The sequence below is a fragment of the Halichoerus grypus genome, chromosome 9 (genome assembly GCF_964656455.1).
Source record: "Halichoerus grypus chromosome 9, mHalGry1.hap1.1, whole genome shotgun sequence".
In the NCBI taxonomy this organism is placed as follows: domain Eukaryota; kingdom Metazoa; phylum Chordata; class Mammalia; order Carnivora; family Phocidae; genus Halichoerus; species Halichoerus grypus.
In genome coordinates, this window is record NC_135720.1 from 128,995,288 (window position 1) to 129,011,685 (window position 16,398).

The 16,398-nt window shown below is 41.4% G+C and overlaps 1 protein-coding gene across 4 annotated transcripts in view; it reads left to right on the forward strand.

The window, feature by feature from the left end:
* SMIM13 (small integral membrane protein 13) overlaps positions 1-16,398 on the forward strand; it is a 211,127-nt gene that overhangs the window by 29,626 nt on the left and 165,103 nt on the right. The gene's annotated exons all lie outside the window — the stretch shown is intronic.

Consider the following 16,398-nt stretch of genomic DNA (forward strand, 5'->3'; position numbering starts at 1 on the left):
CATTTTTCTCCGGCAGTGCTCAGCTGCCAAGAATGTAGAGTGGGGAAAAGTGGATCGTGCCAGGGTCAGGCTTCGGATGGTAGGAGTGTCTAAAGGCTAAAGGGCAAGGCCGTTAGAGACTGCTGGAGATTGGCTGTGAGATTTGGGCTGGGCTGTAAGAGAAGTCTAATCAGTAAAACACTGATAAATTGGGTGAATAGGAAGGGGTAGAGATTGAAGATAAAATGAGGTGACATTGTGTGTAATGGATAGAAGGAAGTTTGGGGTGGAGATTAGAATTTTAGAGGTGAAGCAGTTCTGAGCGGTGTCACTAAATACAGCCATAGAAAAGGAATCAGAACTGGGGACTCATTCTAGGGTATATGTGGACTATCGATATGATCACTAATGCATGATGGTTGGAGTTGGGATGGAGAAGAGGACCATGTACTGGGGATTAGTTCAGAGACTTGGAAGACTGATCTTGAGGTCTGGGATGTTAGATGGCCCTTAAAAGGAGGAAGGGGTTTCCTGAAAATGAAAGAGGAATGATTTTGGAGAGCTGTGAGAAAGCTTTCTCTTCATTCTGGTCCCCCCGGCAGCTCTACAGTCTACAGGCCAGTATGAGATTGTTACGTGTGTTACGTGCAAGTGAGTACTTCAGTTATAAAAATGATGCTGTTTATGGAGAATGTTGGGGGAACGGGGAGGAGAATGGACGGAAAGAAAGCAAAAGCTCTAAAAATCTTGGAGGAGTTGGAGTTTTCCAGGTAGAAGATGAGAAGAGGATTCCAGACAGAAGAAAAACATGTGCGAAGTCAGAGTTATGGGAAGATGCTTTGTTTGGAGAATGGTAGATGGTTGGTTATTCCTGGAATAGAGAGTAGTTCTAGGGCATAGTGGTTTGTAACTGGGGAAGTAGGAAAGATCTAAGTCACAAGAGACCTTGTATGTGATGGCAAGGGCTTTGAAGTGCATGCATTGTGTTGGAAAACACTGAAATACTTTGAGTTGAGCGAGAGCATGGATTCACTTGTTTAACATATATTGAATGACTACTCTCGCAGGCACCTGGACTAAGTACACGTGACCCCGAAAGCTCATGCTCACTGGATCAAGGAGGATTGCTTTGGAGGCACAGTGGAAACAGGATGTATCTTACTGTAGTCTAAGTTAAAGAAAATAGAAAGTGGGAAAGAGTGACAACCATGGGAAATGTGAAAATATGAAGAATCAGCAGGACCTGAGATTGGATTGTGAAGACAAGTGAAGGACAAGGATAAGTAAAGGATTTTAACCTTTGAGTTTGAAATTGGTCACACTGAGGGATGCATATGGAAGAAGTAGGTCTGTGGTCAGCCACAGGGAGTTGGGGGATGAGAGTCCAGTTATGGGTATACATATTTGAGTTGGATGTGCTTATGGGGCATTAGGTGGACAGAAATACCAGTTGTAAAAACGGTCTGAGGGGCAGGGTTGAAAATACGGACTGTGATCATCCGTATGTGAATGCAGTTGAAGCTGAAGACAAAAATAGGATCTACCAGGGGAGGAGGATAGAATGAGAAGAGACCCAAGGAGTGGCCCCTAAAGAGCACTAATATTGAACAGGCAGGTGAAAGAAAAAGAGACCATTAGGACATTGAGAAGGACTGGGGAGAAAACCAGGAACCTACCTGAAGGAAAGTAATGTGCTAGAAGCAAACTGAAAAAAGAATTCGAAAGAAGAGCAAGTGTTCCACTGCTATATAGATGTAGAATGATATTGCTCACATCTGGCCAGCAACAGGAGACTCTTGCAGTAGTCCAGGCAGAAGACGATGTGAGTCTGTCCAGGGCTGGTGGTAGTGGACACGTGGAAGAAATATCCACGGGAACTGATGTGACAGGGTTTGGTGGGTGAATAGACAATGGGAGGTCAAGGATAAGGATGAACGCATGATGGGTGGCTGATGGAGGATGCGGGTGGAGCATAGTTTGGGGAAAAGTCCAGGTACGGGTAAGACCAGTGGAAATGGCCCATCTGAAACGTAGGATGAAGTCAGGAGAACTGAATTCCTATCCACATGCTTTATCTTCATAGCTGGTAGTTACTTAACCTGTTTCCCGAACTACTAAATGGGAATGATAACATCTAGGATTATTGTAAGGAGTACATTAAAAAAAGAAAAAAAAAACCTAGTTAAGCATATTCCTTAGAGTAGGCAACCCATTACTTACCCTCCCTCTCTTCTTTTCTTCCTTCTTATTCACATTTGTAACCATAGAAGGCTTCTTAATGCCAGCTTGCTCTAGGAGTTGGTCAGTCCATTGAAAAAGTCAGTTGAAATGGGGAATCAAGAAAACACATTCATCCTATGCTATTTGAGGTAACGCCAAGGCTGTTTTCTCACTGAATAGAGATCCATTAGAGTTTCAATCTTGTTTTCTTTGTAAATGTTTAGACTTATAATCCTGCGATTTCTGGTTTTGTTCTCTTAAAATTGGAACAAGACCAGAACCTTGCAGAGCAAAGATTTTTCACTATATTTTCCCATTTTTTACAGTTGCCTCACTTGTCCCTAGATGGATAGGATTTTCAGTATCTTGCCTTTATCAGCTTTTCACAAAACATTCAACTAAGTTTACATAGAAATAGCAACCTTTTTTACACTCATATTTCATTGTAGTATTTAATTATAGAATTATAATATCGGAGATAACGGAAATAAGCTGGTTTGGGAACGATTTTGATTAAACAGAGAACAGAGGTTATGAGCCTGGCACCCTTCTACAGAGTTTTCATAACTGTGTATCTATTCCCACCCTCTCCTTCCCGCCTGGTCCATTAGAGGACAGACCCCTCTGCCTATCTGAAATAATCCCTCCTGTGCTTTGGATCCTGTTCTCCTACCTTCTCAGCAAATTGATGCTGTAAGTTACAGTTGGCCTTTGAACAATGTGTCAGTCAGTCAAAAATCTGCTTATAACTTTTGACTCCCCCAACACTTAATAGCCTACTGTTGACAAGAAGCCTTATCAATAGCATAAACAGTCGATTAACATACTTTGTTAATATGTTTTATGTTATATACTGTATTCTTATAAGAAAGTAAGCTAGAGAAAAGAAGAGCCAGTAAGAAAACCATCAGGAAGAGAAAATACATTTACAGTACGGTGCTGTTTGTACTGACAAAAATCCTTGTGGACGTGGACAGCCCACGTAGTTCAAACCCGAGTTGTACAAAGGGCAAACCGTATTTCTTCTCCATATCCAGGCTCTTTGTCAGCTGGATCATTCTCGTCCACATTTAAATGGGCATTAAGCACATTCTATGTTGGAAGAAGGAAAGGCCTGTTCTCTCTCCCCTGGGTGGCCAGCCACTCTTCTGTCTGGGCGGCAGTCTTCTCTGAGTAGTTACCTCTGGGATGCCCAGCACACAAGATCCGAAGGGCATTTTCCAGCCCTCAACTTGGCCTCACCTCCTGACCGCATCTGCTGTGGTTGCTCATCCCTTCCTTGAAGCGTTGTTTTGGCTTTCAGGATACTGAATTCTCCTGGCTTTACAGGTTTCAGTACTGCCCTGTCTGGCCCTGCCCCCTTCATCTCATTTGCAGGCTTATCCTGCAGGTAAATGTCCGAGTTCCCCCGGGCTACGTTGTAGTCCCCTTTTCCTTACCCTGTGCTGTCTCCTCAGGCAATCCTACTTGTGACTTCAGTTACCATCTCTTCCACCAGTGGGACCACATTCCTATCTCTTGAGCCACCTGCCTTCTCAGTATCTCCTCTGCTTGTCTTAAACACCGGTCCAACTCAACACCTGCAAAGTCAAGTCCGTAGCCTGTGGTTCTTCCAGTGTCCCTGCACAGTTGCTAAGTCCACAGCCTAGGTATCCTTGACCCCTCTTTCAGTCCCCATAGTTAGCACTTCGTATCTTGTTGGTTTTACTTCTGAAATAGTCCTGAAACCACCTGTTTTTCTCATTTTCTTATTACCATCAGTAGGCATTGGGGTGTATTGGTCACAAGGGGGAGGGGCTTCTGGAATTAGACTTCTCTGTGCCTCATTTTGCATCTATAAAATGGGTGTAGTAATGGTACCAATCTCATAGGGTTTTTGTAAGGATTAAATGAGTGAATACACACACAAAGCCTTTAGGAACAGTACCCAGTGGGGGCTCCTGGATGGTGCGATTAAGTATCCTACTCTTGATCTTGGCTTGGGTCTTGATTTCTCAGTTGTGAGTTCAAGCCCCATGTCACACTCCATGCTGGGGCGTAGAGCCTACTTAAAAAAAAAAAAAAAGAAAAAGAAACAGTGCCCAGTGTATTTTGAGTATTCTCTATGGTTGTAATACTCACATGGATCACTGCAGTAGTGGTTGTCTTAAATCCATGAGAGCCCCTCTCAAGTCTTTGCTCCTCATCCTCACCAGAATGATCTTTTTGAAACTCAAAAGCAAGTCTCCTTGCTTATAACATGTGAATGGTTTCCCAGTGCTCCTAGAAAAGGGGTGAAAAGTCCTTCACATGCCCGGTGACCTGCTACAAGACCTCACTGACCAGCCTCATCTCACACCACGGCCCCTCCCTCTCTACCGTGACAGCATTGTGGGCTGCCCCTGGACCCTTCCTCTGGCACTTTGCCCTGACTTGACTACTTGCCTCGCCTCCCCTTGTCCCCTGGTCCTTCACCAGATTTCTCCTCACAGGTCACTTTCTCAGGGAAGCATCAGGGAATCTCAGGGAAGTAGGACCCCTTTCCAGGCGGTTCATTCGTTACATGGACGTCTTCCTCTCCTTCAGTGGCCCCACCAAGAAGGAAACATTCGCTGGTGGATTTACTTGATTAAGCACCATCATCCCCACTGTGTTGAATTTGTCAGTATTTCAATATAAGGCAGAACCTCTATCGAAATTACATTCTAACCGGCAGGCTGCATATATATTCAATCTTTTAGTTGGAACCTTAGTGTAAAATCAGAGGCCTAATTCCTGCCTTGTCCACATTCTCCTGAAAACAGTTACTGGTATCTTTAATCAGCAAGCAAAAAATGTATGTTCATGAGATACTTATTTTGTAAGCCCCTAATTCTGTGTATGTTGGGTGGGTGGGTTACTCCTCCCTCCCTTCTGAAAAGGTCAAAAGATCCTGTCGGAAGAGCAGCTTTTGGCCACAAGATGGCGACAGATTTCAAGCATTAGGGGAGTGTTCTTTTCTATTCCTGTCAGGGGCGTGTGTTTAGACGGGCAGGCGTTGATGGGTCTGGTAATTACAAGGCATCCTGCTTTGCATCACAAGTATTTTACTTAATCCTCTTTACTTAAAGCAGCTAGGGTGAGCACATAAATTGATCAAACTGGAACACTTTTGAGAGCGAAGGGGAGGGGGGCAGGTTATTCATCACGGGGCCTGGACAACAGATACAAACCAGGGCCGTTCTGGCCACACAGGGACATCCTTTCTCTCCATCTAAAGCTGAGGAGACAATATTTCTAGGCCCGCTGATTCCTACTGATGAGGGCTGGAAGTCAGAGAGAAAGGAGCGCTCACGCATCGCATTTGAACTTCACTTCCCATTGTTTGGGCCCAGAAATTAGACAGTTTCAGAAAATGAGTGATGGATGGGTGAGATGTTATTGGAAATAGTAAGGCTCAGTGTTGGTGGCGCCTTCGACGTGCACCATCCTTTTTTAATATATTGCCTTCCTCGAACCCCACAGCTTTGTGAGTTGCGAGGAAGTCAGGGAAAATATTAGCGGTACCTCACAGGTAAAGAAATTGAGGTTCAGAGAGGTAAGATAGCTTGGCCATGGACGTGGTGAATGCCAACCCCGGCTTCTGCCTTGTTGCTTAGAGAAAGGAAGCGCAGTTGCTTTTTCACATAAAGCATCCACATAATACAAAAACCAAACAAGCAAAAACAAATCACCTGAGGTCATTTAGCACAAAGGGAAATGAATACGTGTTTGAATGCAAACACAAGGTGAAGCCCTAATTTATGGGAGCAGAGATGGCGGGATAGATTGAGAAAGTCCTGGTGTCTCTTTTCTTCCGTTTCCTCCCCACTCCTCCAGTGGGACAATGGGTCTTTGTGTCCTCTAGTGCTGGCTTTCCCTCACCGCAGGTGTGGGCTTGTGAGGGCTCTAAATCTGGCTTGTCCACCAGGGAGCAGGCCTTGCAAAGGGTTGGTAGGGAAGAGACATTCAGGGAAAGTGACCCAGGGGCCTGTGGGGAATGCAGCTGGATTCCCAAGGATTGGAAGCAGGAACTTGCACCCCATTCTCACAGATCCCTGGAAGGTGGCAGGTGTCTGATGGGGGGTGTCTTGCTGGTCCTGGGGATCTGAGCTCTAAGTTCCAGCTTTGAAAACTGCAACCAGGTTTTCCGTGGCCCAGATCGTGATGCTGTGTGTGGCTCTCACGGGTGCCACATGATGAGCATTCTTGAAGGCAGCCCTGTTGCACTGAAGGATAAAGGCTTTTGCTAACTTTTCTGGATTGTGAAGGACCCTTTGGGCTCTTAGGGAGGGAGATGTGTTTGCCAATCATGAGTAATACCGAATGCCTCACCAGCCCTGGCCAAGAGACTCAGACATTTGATTTAGACACAAAACAGTTCAAAACAAAATACATAACAGGTCTTGCCCTGAGTGTTGTCACGTTAATTCATCCTCATTAATGATGACATGTAACAACAGGCTCTTTGCGCTCCTCCTCAGACCCAAAAAAGAAACACGGAAAGAAACCCAAGGCGCTGGCGGTTCTCACCTTCCTCGCTACCCCAAACCATTGGTTCTTAGCACTATGCTCTGTGCTACTGCAAAAGCCTATCACCGGCCCGGAGACCTTCTCTGTCCTTTAATTCCCCCCTCAAAACCACCTGTCCCATGCAGCCTTCCCTGGATCCCATGCTCCTGGGGCCTGGTGTGGGTTCCTCTAGTAGAGCCCTTCCCCTCTGTGTGTCCTGCCCAACCAGTGTTTTTAGCAAGAATCACGGGGATGCTAGCTAAATGCAGATTCTTGGCCCTTCCTCATTTGGTCCACTGAATCAGAGTCTCGAGGAGGTTGGCACTAAGGATCTGCATTTTTAACAGGTTTTCCCCCAGGTGATTACTATCTTTTTTTTTTTTTTTTGACCCCTCCGACCTCCTGCCCCCCCCACCCTGTACTGGGTCAAATAGCGTCCCTCCAAAACTCATGTTCACCTGGGGCCTGCACATGAGACCTTTTTTGGAAGTGGGATCTTTGCAGATGTAATCGTGCCAAGATGAGGTCATACGAGATTAGGTTGGGCCCTAGTTTAAGGACTGGTGTCCTTGTAAGAAGGGGGAAATGCACACACACAAAGGCACACACACGGAGGCAGCCCCACGGGAAGGAAGGTGGAGGCGGAGACTGGAGTGATGCATCTACAAGCCATGGAACACCAGGGATTGCCAGCAACTTCCAGAAGCTAGGACAGAGGCACGGAACGGCATGTCCCTCAAAGCCTCCAAAAAAAGAATCAGGCCTGCCGAAATCTTGCTTTCAGGACTTCCAGCCCCCAGAACCCTGAGAGAATGCATTCCTGTTGGTTTGAAGCCCTTCAAGCGTGTGGTACTTTGTGACTGCAACCCTAGGAAATGGATAACACCCTCCCCTTTCCTACCTTCCATTGTCTTGATTAAACTGTCTTCCTTTCCCCTTTCCGGCTACAGGAAGTTATACTTCCTATTCAGATTGTTTTAGTGTTAGAGTGCGTCTGTGTGAAGTTGTTCAGTGGACTCGTGGATGATCTCCTGGGGCACGTCCCTTTCCTCCTGTGTCTTTGGGAGGCTGAGGCCACTCTATAAAAGTGAAAGAACCCTCTGCCCCCTGGGCAGCTTTGCTGTGCTAGCATTGTCACCTGGGTGGGAGCTCGGGGCCCCACGGTGGGTGCCCCCCTCCCCCGCCTTCCCCCCTGCCCCCCACCCCAGGGAGCCCTCACTCTGGGTCTGACGTTCTTTGAATCCATCTCTTTCCTGCTTCACTCAGCCCCAGGTGTTTTACATTGCCAGCAGCTTAAAGGCCTGATTGTCCGTGGGTGGGCATTTGTAGTCTTTGTCCTTTAATTTTTTTTTGAAAAAAACAAGGATGTGTGTTCAACAAAATCTAAAGCTAGACAGTAATGTTCCCTCTTCAGTGGCAGGACCTTGGGAGTAGGTAAGTGTTCCGTCCTCCCCATCTTTCATGCCATTGTGGTTGAGTGTATTTGTTCTGCCCTAGTTTTAACTAAGAAATTATTATTAGTCACTCATTAGTCATCGTTATTATTATAGCTTTTTAAGAGTTTATGCTTCTTTCCTTATGCCAACATATTTACCAATTTCTTTACTCTTCGTTGTGTCTTGCAATCCATTCTTCTTTCTGGCTTCAGTTTATTTTCACCCAAGACTTTACCTCCTTCAGAAGTTCCCTTGGCAGGTTCCTGGGTGGCTTAGTTGGTTAAGCAGCTGACTATTGGTTTCAGCTCAGATCATGATTTCAGGGTCGTGAGATCAAGTCCTGCGTTGGGCTCCACGCTCAGTGGGGAGTCTGCTTGGGATTCTCTCTCTCTCCCTCTGCACCATCCCCCAAACGCATGCTCTCACATGCTTTCTCTCTCTCAAATAAATAAATAAAATCTTAAAAAAAAAAAAAAGAAAAGAAATTCCCTCGGCGAAGGTCTTCATGTGGTACACACTCTGTCTTGCTCTGGACATATCTTTATCTTGCCTTCCCTCATGACATGAGCTGCGTCTAGAATTTTAGATTGGAAGTATTTTTCCTTGGCATTTTGAAGTTATGATTCCATTTTCTTCTGGGCTGTATTGTTGCACAATTAGGAAAGCTATAAATGATCATCCCTTTGTAAGCTATCGGCCCCCTTCCCCCAACACACACCAGTTACTTTGCTGTCTTACAGTTTTACCACCAAGTTGCTAGGGGTAGATGTGTTTGATTCATGTTGCTTGGAGTTGTGGTGCTTCTTAGGGCCTCCCTATTTCTGGAAAATTCTCATTCATTGCCTTGAAATCATTTCTACCCTATCCTCTCTCTTCTCTCCTGGGCTTCTGAGTAGACTAATGCTGGATCCTTTGTATTTTTCAACGCTATCTGTGTGCTCCATTTTATTGGATTTCCTCATAGTTCCCTTTCAGTTTGTTAATTCTCTCTTCACCCATGTCTAATTGGTATAACCTTTCAATTGAGTTCCATTTAAATCTTCATTTCATTGTCTGCTTATATGCATACACAAAATTATATGTTATATAAATACATCAATGTGACCTTGTCAGACATACGTGTGTGTGTGTGTGTGTGTGTGTGTAATCTTCTTTTTCTCTCTCTTATATGTGGTTCTTTCCTTCAGCCCTCCACTTTCTTCATCTTCTCCCTATTCTATGTAACTCCTGTGAGTAATGCAGTGTATATTCTCCTGTGTATTTGCCTTGGTCATATCATCTTAAACTAAGCCTTTATATACAAATATATTGGCACATAGTTATGTGCCAATTTAAAAAAATAGAATTGTACACTTTATTGTTTATTTAAAAAAATAGAATTGTACACTTGCTTCTTGATATATTACTCAAAGATACCCCATGGAAATCCTTCCAAATCTACTGGTAGAATGTTCATTCATTGGTTTTAAGACTTGCTTACTGTTCCATGGTGTGGACATACTATAATTTATTGAAACACTTTCCAACAATGGACTTTCATTTTGCTTGTTCTTATAAGCAGTGTTCCAATATGCATTGTTGTACAAATAGCGCTGCAGACCTGTGCTTTTATTTCCATGGGATGGATCAAGGGTCAGCAAAGTTTCCCTGAAAAAGGCCAGATAGTAAATATTTTAGGCTTGGTGGGTCATGCAGTCTTCTCTTACCCCTCCCCTGCCTTGCCCCAAAGCAGCCATAGACAAAATGTAAACAAATGAGTGGATGTGTTCTAATAAAACTGAATTTGTAAAACCCGGTAGTGGGTTAGATTTGGCCCACAGCCATAGTTTGCTGGCCCCAGGGATGGATGATCAGAAATGAGATATAATGTATATTTTTAAAATTTGTAATAGTAATGACCAGATTACTTTCCAAAAAAGCTATAAAATTCACATATCCCTCACCAATATCTAAAATTACCCTTTTCCCTGAATCCCAACAACAAATAGATATTATGAATATTTAAAAATTTTGCCAGTCGGATGGCTATGGAACAAATAGCTCACTGTAAATTTAATGTGCATTTCCTTTAGTATTATTAAGTTTGCCTAGTTTTTCATATGTTTGTTGGCCATTTGAATTTTTGTCATCTGTGACAAAAATTTTTCTGAGTCTATTTTTATTAATTTTGTTTATCGTATCTTTTGCCATAAAGCATTTAAAAAGACTACAGAGCCAAATATACCAATCTTTCTTAAGTAACTTGTCGGTTTCCAGTCCTGGTTAAGAAGGTCTCTACTATCCTTACTCTGAATGCAGAGTTGCCTCAATTCTCTTGCAGGATTTTTATTTAATTTTTATGTTTAAGTCTTTAATTGATTTTGAAATTATTTTTATATGGTATAAGATAGTGCTATGGGTTTATATTCTTTCATACCCATATATGGCAGATGCCTGAGGTTTTGATTCCCCAAGGGTAATATTTTTCCCCTACCCAAGATGCATAAAAGACCAAATTTCTTGTCTCCTTCCTGGGCCAGTGCACAGAAACTGCCAGTTCCCCTTTCACAAATGAGGCTTAGTGATTCATGCCTGAGCTTGGCTCCAGTTCCTCCACCCCCTGCAGTTTGGAGGCCAAGTCTGTTGCCCATGTTGGACCTTCACACTCCAGGCCCCAGGGCCTTTGTCAGGGCTCTGTCTATAGTGGGCCTCCATACCCCTGTGCTGCCTCAGCTCCCTCTCACTGGTCATCTCCCATATTTTCTTTGTAGCTGAATTATGAAATACTGCAATTAAAACAACTACTATTACATCCAACTCTTCTGTGTGTTTGCAATGGAAAGGAAGGCTTGTCTGCATCACCTTAGTTTGTTCTTTCCCAGAAGAGATCCCCAGTAATGGATATATATTTTGAACATTGGAAGCCAAATATATAGCACCTCCAGGCCTTGCCTGAAATGGGTCTAACTCTCCATCCCTCCCAAGGTTCCCTACAGTGACTGCCTTCAAGTGCTTGTTTCAGCATTGCCAATTCTCATTAAATGTCAGATCCTGTTCCAAATATATTAGCCAACCTGCCCTGTGTCGTTGCTTTGCAAACTGTTATAAAAGTATTTGGTTCAAATTCTTAAGTACTGTTGTTAAACCAATGAGTTATGCTTCTGAGTGACTGAAAGAAATGAGATTGAGGAACGTGGGGATAGAGTCCCACAGAAGTATGTGGTCAAGTCAAGAGATCTCACATCACATTGTATTTGGCAGAGCAGTAAAGGAGCAAGGAGCTGGAAGTGTCTTATGCTTTTTTTGTTGTTGTTTCTTTTTGTTTGCTTATTTTTTTTGCTTATGTATGTGAGGAGAAATTCTTCCCTGGAAAGATTTGCTTAGGCAACAGATAAGAATCAAGAAATAGCTCAGCATTTTCTGAGCAAAGATGTTTCATAACATCTCATGTGCCTTAAGGTAAGCCTAGCAGAGCTTAGATGATATATAAATTGGATAAAATGTAAGGTATGACTACGAAGTTATGCTACTTTGGGGGGGCATATTGTGGAGATAAATTGTATTGTTTTATTACTTTTTAGTCATAAGAAGTTCATGCTGTTATCTGTTTGTGGAGAAGTATCTGTTTATAAATGATTGTTCAGACACACCTTGAAATCTTCCACACATTGAAAAATGTGATTTTCAAAAAGGCTGCTTTCTTTCATTTTTCTTTTTATTGATTTAAATTTATTTTTAATTTGTTGTCATCAACTAGGAGTGCTACTTTTGGTAACAGAGGATGAAATGATTCAGACCAACCCTCTTGCTAAAGATAACACTAAAGTAAAGCTAGATAAAATAAAAATTCAGTTTTAAAATCATCAAAGAATTAAGGTAGTGAGAAATTACTGGTCAGGATCCGGGAGAAGACAGAAATCAAGAGTGTGAGTAGTATTGGAGCTACCTTTGTCTGGGGAACATTTGCAGATCTTGAAGGGGGAACTGAAATATTGAGCTACACTTTTAAAAACTTCTTGAGGCTGTATCAAAAGAGCTCTGGGTCTAGGGCTTGACAAGGTTTTGGCCCTGGGACATGCCCTGTACTTTGGGATCAGAACCATGAAGAGCTGCCCGCTAAAAGTAAGGGTGGACTAGAACTAAATGGGCCCTCATATGGAGCACAGCCTCTTTTCAAGTCATTTGAAAGACCTAGAAACTCTAAAACCTAAAATTAGAATAGGATTAGTCTAGATTGTTAATAGTGCCCCCATAGTTATGGCATAAGCAACAAAAACTCTCTGGAGCAAGCTATATCATCCTAGGCCTCATTTCTACAAATAATTTTTCAAATACAGATGTCTAGCATATAATGAAAAAAATAGCACAGAAAAACTTTTTTTAGCCTAATAAAATTTTGTGTATGTGTGTGTGTGTGAGTGTATCAGTCCAAAAACCAGCTTCCTATATGATTGTCAAATGTCAAACACTTTAGGGAGGCATTTCCCTGAAGTCAGGAAGAAGACAAGGATGCCCACTACCTCTACAATTATTTAACATTGCATTTGAATGTTAGTTACTTCCATTAAACAGGCAAAAACAATTAGACTCCTAAGAATTGGAAAGGAAGAGGCAAACCCTGTGTTGGTAATATAATTGTATATCTGGAAAAACCAAAGGAATCAATGGAGAAGTCCAAGCATGAGATAATAAAGTAGTATGATAGTAGTAATATGAGCACATTGGAATCATTAGCCTTCATATATAACTGATAAGCAATTTGAAGATATAATGAACAAGAAGACCTTGTATACAATAACAAACATTTAAACACCTAGACTTCAAGCTAATATGAAATATGCAAAAATAATAAAACTGTAAAACATTCTTGAAAGATATAAAAATAGCTTTGAACAAATTGAAAAAAATACCTATCCTTCAATAGGAAAACTTAACGTCATAAAGATGTTATTTCTCCCTAAGTTAGTTATAAATTTAATGTAACCTCAATAAAAATTTCCTCAGATTTTTTCCTTCAGAACTAGACAAGTCGATTATGAAGTTTATATGGAAGAATAAACAACTGAGAATAGCCAGGAAATAGTTGGAAGGAATATCTGATGCATGGCTAATCCTCTTAGAATATAGTAAAACATTTAAAATCCTCTAAAACATTGATATCCTGGCTCAGAAAAAGACTTTTAAACTGAAGGATCATAATAGATTGCCCAGAATATAGTTAAGAAAAATATAGTGTATGACAAAAGAGGCACTGAATCAGAGGGGAAATTTTACTTTAAATAGTGGTGGAGCAAATAGATAACTGCAAGAAAAAAGAAAAAAAAGAAAGGATCTTTTTCTCATAAGGTAGTCCAGGATAAATTATAAATGTGTTAGAGATCTAAATGAAAACAAAACAAAGGCAGAAACAAACAAACAAACAAAAAACCACACAAATACTAGAAGAAAACTATGGGTGAATTTTATTTTATAACCTGAGTGAAAATTTCTAACTGAATTAAAAAAAAAATTCAATAAAAGAAAAAAAATTGACAACATTGCAAACAAAACAAAATAAGTAGAGTCACAAGATAATTACAAATTGAGAAAAATTTTGTAACTTATATCACAAAATACTAATATGCTTAATGTAATAAGGATTTCCTAAAAATTGAGAAGAAAAAGATACGCAACCTGATTTAAAAAATAAGCAAAGGTATGAATAGAGAGTTCACAGAAAAGGTACACAAATGGCCCTCATTTGCAATAAGAGAACTGCATCTCAGAACTACTGAGACACTGTCATCTATCAGATTGAAATAAAATCTACAATGTTTGACAATGTAAATTTTGGCAAGGCTATGTGAAAACGGGCACTTTCACACAGTGTAGGTGGGGACACAAAATGGTACAATGTCTATGAAGTGAAATTGGGAATGTCTAGCAAAATTTCATATGCATTTCTCAAATATTCAACTGCAAATATATGAAGATCGATACAGAAGGCTATTCACTGTGACTTTATGTGTATAGCAAAAGGCTGGAACAACCTAAATGTTTCTCAGCAGAGAACTGGTCAAAGAAGCTATAGCATATCTATGAAGTGAAGTACTATGCAGTTGTTGAAGGAAACAAAGGGGCAACTCCCATTTCCAGATATGACGGAGTAGGTGGTGGAAAACTGCTGATTTCTGTTGAGAACAACTGGAAAAGATGAATACAACTGAAATTGATCTTTTTGAAGTATTCCGAGAGCCACCGGGACAGCCTGGAGGTGAAGGGTCCAGATATCAGAGTGAGGGAACCTCACTGAAGTAAGCCCAACATCCTGAAAGCTTCTTTCCTCCTCTTGGCATCCATGATCCTTGGCACTGAGAAAGAAGCTGAGAGCTTTGGTGGGGGGGGGGGGGGGGAGGTGAGGCACTAAGATGCAGAGAATCGGCAGAGCTCCCGGCAGTCTTATAGGTCTGAGGAGCTAACACTTGGAGTAGATTTCCAAATCAGCCAAGACTCAAGAAGCCAAAGTTCCAGAAGAAAAGGGAGGTGCAGAGAAGTGAGCCTGACATTTGATGGTGTTCTCTTTGAAGTACTTGGTGACTCTTAGTCCGTAAAGTGAAAGTCTGAGAAGCCAAGAAAAGCAGCTGGAATGCAGAGTGGAATTCTTAGCAGTCTTAGGTTGTTGTGGAGGTAAAAACTGGAAATCAGGAACTGACTAGGAGGCAGCATCTAGTAAATGTCATAGACTTTCAGTTGAGACCCTTACGAGGGGGCACATTAGGGTAGATCAAGCCTTGTTACAACTCAGCCTTGACTCATCTTAGTACCTGATTGGGTTGAGATAAACTGTCCCTACTCTAGCTGCTTGCCAGACCATAGATATTCCTCCCTGTAGGAAAATCACTTCATCTGGAACCTCTACGCTTTTTCAGGCACAGTGATTAGCATTCAATCCAAAATTACTAGGATCCAAGAAACTGGGCCAAGAGAAAAACGTAATAGAAATATACCCACAGGTGTTCCAGATTATTACAGTTATCAGAAACAGATTTAAAAATAATTATAACTGCTGTGATCAAGAAAATAAATGGAAAAAGGAAGACTTTTGTTAAAGAACAAGAATCTATATTTTTAATAAGCATATAGAAATTTAGAGCTGAAAAATATAGTAATCAAAATTAGAACTCAATAAATGGGGTTTGACAGCATGTGGGACACAGCTGAAGAGAGAACTGGTGAGGTGGAGATAGGGTAGTAGAAAAATTTTGACTGAAGTACTAAAAGGATGGAAAATACAGAAAAGAGTCTAAGAGACATGGTCTATCATATGAAACATTCTAACATATGTAATTGGAGTTCAAGAAGGGAGGAAGAGAATGTGGCAGAAGCAATATTTGAAGAGATAATAACCAAGAATTTCCCCAAAGTGATAGAAAGTTGTGAGTCCCAGAATCAAAAATTACTAAGAACCCTCAGCAGAATAAAGGCAAAAAAACCCAAACCAAAACAAAAAAAAAAACCCAAAAACCTATGCATTGGCACATGATAATCAAATTACTAAAAATAAAAAGAAATGATAAAAGCAAATAGAAGAAAAGATGCATTACTTTCAAAGAACCACCAAGACTGAAAGTTAATATCTCAGTAGAAATTATGGAAACCAAATGATCGAATGACATCTTTAAAAGCCTGAAAGGAAGTAACAGCCAGTCTAGTATTCTATACCTTATGAAAATAACCTAAAGTGCAGGCAAAATAAAGGTATTTCTAGGAAAACAAAAGCTGAGGGTATATATTACATATGTCACCAGTAGACTTTTATTAGAAGAAATATTAAATGGGGCACCTGGGTGGCTCAGTCGTTAAGTGTCTGCCTTCGGCTCAGGTCATGATCCCAGGGTCCTGGGATCAAGCCCCGCATCGGGCTCTCTGCTCAGCGGGAAGCCTGCTTCTCCCTCTCCCACTCCCCCTGCTTGTGTTCCCTCTCTTGCTGTGTCTCTCTGTCAAATAAATAAAATCTTAAAAAAAAAAAAAAGAAGTATTAAATGGAGTTTTCATGTTCTGCATCACAATTGTGGTGGTGCATACAAATCTATATGTGCATTAAGATTCATAGAACTGTACATCAAAAAGTCAATAATTATTTTAAAAAAGGAGTGCATTCAGCACAAGGAAAATAGTCCCAGATAGAAATCCAGAAGTGCAGGAAGGAATGAGGAGCAATAGAAAAAAGTAGATATATAGGAAAATCTAAGTGGTTATTGACTCTACAGATATAATAGCATCTTTTTTAAAATTT